Raw genomic sequence first — 6,157 nt, forward strand, 5'->3', positions numbered from 1 at the left:
CTTTTCCTTAAGTTTAGTGTGTGTCTAAAGCCTTTTTGTATTGATTTTTGATGTAGTTTTCTATTTATTTCCAGGAAATCTGTCCAAAGGAGAATGCAGAAATTTTGAGCTGTAATTGCAGAAGTGACCACCTACGGACCCCACGATGGTCCATCGTGACTCTGACAGTCCTAGGGGTCAACTGTCATGAGAAGATAATGGTTGTTGAAGGAAGTTGGGGAATTCTAACCAAGTGTGGGACTATGGAAGCTCATGACGGACCGTCATAGCCACGACGGTCCATCCTGCACATTCGTCAATGCTAACAGAGAGTAGTCTCAGTATCCAACTTCAGAAGATTCTAAGTGTCGTGGAATGAAGCCCCTAGACGGACCGTCGTGCTTGCAACGGTCCGTCACACTTGTCCATCGAGGGGAACAGAGAGTTGATGAAGAAAAGCAACAGAAAAAGAGCTAAGTATGGAGCGACGGAAGACCACGGCGGTCCGTGGTGTCCCCGACGGTCCGTCACGAGGGTCGTCGACTCAGACGCATTTTGGGCAGATTTTTCCTTAAATAGATTTCCCTCTTTTATTAGGTTTTGTTTCTTATGAATAGTCCAAAAAACCTCGTTTTTGGGGTGACTCTTGGATAATTTTCAGTTTTATTGTCTTAGTATTGAACTTTCGATTTTGGGATTTGATATTACTTTTCCGAAATCGATTATTGGTGTTTCTTGATTTATTCAAGTAAATTTCTGGATTTTGTTCATTCTCATCAAAGTAAGTGCATGATTCTTACATTATTATTATGAATTGTGTGATTATTAGCATGGGTAACTAAACCCCATAACTAGGAATGTAGGAACCATGGATAAATAACAAGGTAAAACCAAGCTAAAATAACGATTCTAGATTAGTGTCTTGCATGTATTGATAATTCTTTCGCTTAGAAGTTTTTTTAGCGGATAACCAACGTTAGAACTCGCCTTATTGCTACTTGTCGGATCAAGGATGTAGATAATAGGAAAAGAATTATCAACATAGATTTAGTGTATACTATCTAATAGGCTAGTGTCGGTTCGTACGAAGTAACAACTAAGTCAAATATCGAATATGATGCTTAATATGAGGTAAAGATAAGGTTTAGTAAAATAACACACGTAGCCGGACCAAGGTGCGGAGTGAAATTCTCTAGATTCCGGACCAATGATTTAGAGACTACGGTGCCACGAATTCGCAAGCTGATCCTAAGTAATCGTTGTTGTTCATTGGATTCCGGAGGAACTACTTCGTTAGGATTGGGGAATTGCTGCAATTCTTCCTGAATAGCCTGGATTCTCCCGGATACCTAACTTATCACTTTGCATGCAAGATACTAGGAAAGAAGTTTAGCTAGAATTATCGAGTTAGGAGCCTGTGGGGAACACTTACACCCTAGTTACTCTCATTACTTGATTAAACTCAAATACTTGAACCTGTCACTTGTTTATATTAATTTAGCTAATTGCATTCATTAATCAAAACCCCCCTTTTAGTTATTTGTTTTCGGGAAATAATTGAATAAATAGAAGTAATAATAGAATAACATTAAGTCTGAACCATTTTCCTCGTGGGAACGATCCCAACCTCACTAGTTGGATTCTTTACTTGATGCGACCGCTTTTACTTCGTTTCGAGAAGTAAATTTGAGCGTATCAAACACCAGCTGAGACACATCAGCTAGTTTGTCCATTTCTAGAATTCTCCAACGGGTGTTCAGGATTTATTTAGAAAAAAAAAAGTGAGTCCCACCCAAGCACCATTTTTGCCAAAATGAACAATAGGTCTTGAAATTTGCATAGAAGCCTCAGGATCCATACAAAAGGTCCTTCTAGACCAAACTCAATGTTGCGGAGCTAATAGAAACTTTTGATTGATATCAACTGTTTATGTTTCAAAAGCTATAAAACACACAAATTTGTTGAGAATCAAATTAACAACCATGTAAATGGGATGCAAGGCCGACCCAATAACATTGGGGGCATAATGCGAAACTGAAGAGAGGGACCCTAATATTTTTTCTTTCATCATATACTTTTATTTAATATCAACTTTACTAGATATATTAGATTTGAAGTCATTAGGTATTGTTTTATGATAACTTTGTTTTAATAATTCTTTTCAAATGGTAATATAGCTAATTCATCAACCTCTCAATAAAATTTGTTGATCTTAAAGAGGATTTAATCAATTTAAATTTCGAAAAACCTCTTTCGGTTGTTGTAACGGTTAAGGAAACTGTTAACATTATTCTATAAGCATTATGCGTATTTGGAAAAGAATCAAGCCTTTTTATTTGATTGAGTTTTCGTTAGATTATTATATTCTACTTGTATTATTTCCCTTAACACTTTTAATACAAAATATAAATATAAACAATCAATATCAGAAGAACTGTTGCATGTTAAAGAAAGTTCTAGGTTAAGACTATTTTTAAATTCTCATCATCTCTTGATCTCAATAATTTACCACTAAATAAGAAATCAAAATATTTTCATATGCTTTAATTTGTTCGAATCTATTTGAAGTGTAAAAATAGTTTGATTTACCCTACATATATAAAGCAATAAACACTAAAAGATTCTTCAAGGGACTTGGTGACTTTGCTATCCATATTTACCTCAAATTGTTTCTTATGAAATTCAAGTTTATTTTCTTCTCAGATTCAATTTCCTTTGCACAAATCATAACATTCATTAGTACCCCAGTAATTGATTTTATTAAAATTAGGCCCCCAAAATATATGAGGCCCAAGCAATGGCTTTAGTGGCCTAGTGTTTAAGACGGCCATAAACTAATTGGGCCGCTTCAGGAATGCCTGTAAGCCGTAACAATGAAATGAAGTTGTTTTCATATAAATGACTTAGAGGGTTGTTACGTGTAAATACTTGGCCAATTAATTGTGTGCATTTTATTATATAAATAATAAGAAACTGACACCAATTAATTGTGAACGTGCGTTATATGTTTGTGCTGAATTGACACCCAACCCATTTCTAAATACCTTTGTTGTAATATCCCAACCTATTATTGTTATGACGCATGGTGTGAATGTGGGCAACAACCACCTCAAGGTCAAATTTTATAAACTAGTTAAAGCATAATTGAAAATTTTTCATGGGATGGAATAAAAAGAAACAATAAAAGTTGGGAAGCTTTGTTTCTTCCTTTAAATATAATATTGGAATTCTAACTCCTATTTTTAAGTGACTTACAACAATGCATTAACTAAATAGGAATTCTTATTGCTTCCTTCTTCATGTCCTATACCTTTCTTTTGATTAATAGTCTCTCATTATAATGATATTTGTATTCTACATTAATTATCTGTACTTGACAAAACATAGCCTTTTTTAAGAGGGGCGTTTGATGAACTTCAAATTCTTTAGCCTCTATTTGATTGTGCGATATTTTATTCTCTAGATGAGTAATTCATTACATTGAAATTTTTTTTATGTTTAAATAAATTTTATGTTTCCATCATATTAGTCAAAGTAAAAATTACATAATTATATATTTTTCTCTTTCATGTAATGCTAGTTTGACTTCGTTAAATTTGTTTGGTAGAAGGAACATAGGATAAAAACAATATAGTTATATTACAAGATTCCCATATATATATATATATATATATATATATATATATATATATATATAGTGTGGGCTTTTTTCCTCATGTTTATGATGATAGAGATATGTAAGTCTTTTACTTGATTTGATCTATTAGTAATGGAGTATCATACACTTCTCTCTAATATTTTCTAATTTAATTTTTAAAAGCTTCTTGTGTTGAAATATTGAAATGTGTTTTTCTATTAATTATAGATTCTAACATTTAATTTCATAGGTGTCTCGCCAAGGCTTGAAGCAAAAGACATACCCAGGTGTTGTTGCAAGGCAGACGCAAACTGTAAACGTCTTTGTGGCGATATACCTCTCTATTTTTGTGATGTTTAATGGTGTGAATGTGTGCATCGTCCTCCCAAATATCGAATTACAAAAACTAGTGAAAACATAAATTGAAGAATTAAAATTCATAGCTTGAAAAATAAAGGTAGAATATATTTGGAATTTAATTTGTGTTTCAATGTAACTTGCAACATGGCTTTACCCAAATAAGAAAGCTTATCATTTCCTTCCATTCTGTTTCTATGTAACTTCTAACAAGGCATTAGCCAATTTAGAAAGTTTATTGGTTCCTTCTTTATGTCATATACCTTTATTTTGATAAATAATCTCACATTCTTATTTCTTTTTAGTAGCATTTCTCTATAAAAAGTTCACTTTTTTTTGAGTTGAACTCCGAAAAATACATTTTGCCACAAAAAATTGGAAATACTTTAAGTTGAGTTCAAGAATTTCAAGAACATCAAAAAGTTGTTTTCACTATTTTTTTTCCTCCAAAAGCCTAAAATCTGGAAAAAAATTAACGAAGTTAAGAAAGTGAGTTTTGGTCATTTTCAAACGACCATAACTTCTAGCTTTTGATGATTTAGGGCTCGTTCTTGATATGGTTGGAAAGTCATGACATAGATCTTTCTAATTCTATCGAGTTTGCGCATTTTCGATATCGTATGAGGATGATATGCCTATCTGAAGTTGGGTTGTTTAAGTAAGAAAAGTCCAAGATTTTCTTCCTACAATATTAATTGAAATGAAATGTTTAAGGTTTAAACGCTCTAAAATACTAAAAATTCATTAAAACTACACGAACGACAAGGTGACAAAATTATCAGATCCAATAAGTTGTAAAAGGCTTGGGGTCAATATGAAAAAGTTCTAAATGACAAACAAAAAGGCCTTCTAAAAGAGATAATTGAGAGGGTCATAACACCCTTACATCTCCAAAAACCAAACCACATAGCCACGGTGTTTTTTTACGTCCACGAGTTTTAATCACCCAAAATAGATCTCAATTGATGGAGATATTACCGAAAACAATCTTGAGAATAAGAACAAATCGCATATGGTCTTATTTTAAGAAATGAGACGGATTAATTCATTGTAATCTTTAGGTAAAGGGTCAGGATCGTGGCCCACCAATAAAATTTTCCTCGCAACCGTGGTGGTTAAATTTCATGATCACAATGTCCAAAGGTGATCAATGCGGGTTAGCGTCTTATCAGATCACGACAAGGAGATAATACGAATGAGAAGGTAAAATGAGCTACACCCTCATAATTGTGTCAAGGCCACAACAATCGTAAACCATACAAATTAGGCCTTTATGAATGTGGCCAAGGGTCCCCCCGAACAGATAAAAACAACATAGTTATATTACAAGATTCAAAAACTATATATATTTATTAAATAGTCAACTAAATATACTATAAATAGGACACAAAGAAAACAAAACATCATCATCAAGTGACTTACTGAGCATACAAAAAAAATTAAGATATGTCTTTCAAAGTGTGTGTTTTTTTCCTCATGCTTACGATGATAGCGATATGTAAGTCTTTTACTTGATTTGATCTATTAGTAATGGTGTATCATACACTTCTCTCTAATATTTTCTAAGTTAATTTTGAAAAGCTTCTTGTGCTGAAATATGAAATGTGTTTTCCTATTAATTATAGATTCTAATGATTAATTTTATAGGTGTCTCGCCAAAGGTTGAAGCAAAAGACATACCCAGGTGTTGTTGCAAGACAGACGAAGACTGTAAACGTCTTTGTGGCGATATACCTCCCTATTTTTGTGATGGTGAATGGTGTGAATGTGGGCATCGTCCTCCCATAGGTCGAATTACAAAAACTAGTGAAAACATAAATTGAAGAATTAAAATTCATAGCATGAAATAGAAAGGAAGAATATATTTGGAATTTAATTTCTCTTTCAATGTAACTTTCAACATGACATTACCCAAATAAGAAAGCTTATTGTTTCCTTCCAATCTTTTTCAATATAACTTGCAACAAGGCATTAACCAATTCCTAGAGCTTATTGTTTCCTTCTTTATGTCATATACCTTTATTTTGATAAATAATCTCATTTTTTATTTCTTTTTAGTATCATTTCTCTAAAAAGAGTTCTCTTTTTTTTTAGAGTTGAACTCCAATTTGTACATTTTGCAACAAACCTTTGAAATGCAACTTTAAGTTGAATTCAAGAATTTTAAGAACAACAAAAACTTGT

The 6,157-nt window shown here is 32.7% G+C and overlaps 1 long non-coding RNA gene across 1 annotated transcript; it reads left to right on the top strand.

Annotated features, from left to right (window-relative positions):
* The first annotated feature begins 5,380 nt into the window (after nt 1-5,380).
* Nucleotides 5,381-5,915, top strand: LOC107031758. The gene is made up of 2 exons (XR_001458277.2): nt 5,381-5,471; nt 5,621-5,915. It is a non-coding gene; the product is annotated as an uncharacterized LOC107031758 (long non-coding RNA).
* Nucleotides 5,916-6,157: the final 242 nt, after the last annotated feature.

Source organism: Solanum pennellii, chromosome 1 (genome assembly GCF_001406875.1).
Source record: "Solanum pennellii chromosome 1, SPENNV200".
NCBI lineage: Eukaryota > Viridiplantae > Streptophyta > Magnoliopsida > Solanales > Solanaceae > Solanum > Solanum pennellii.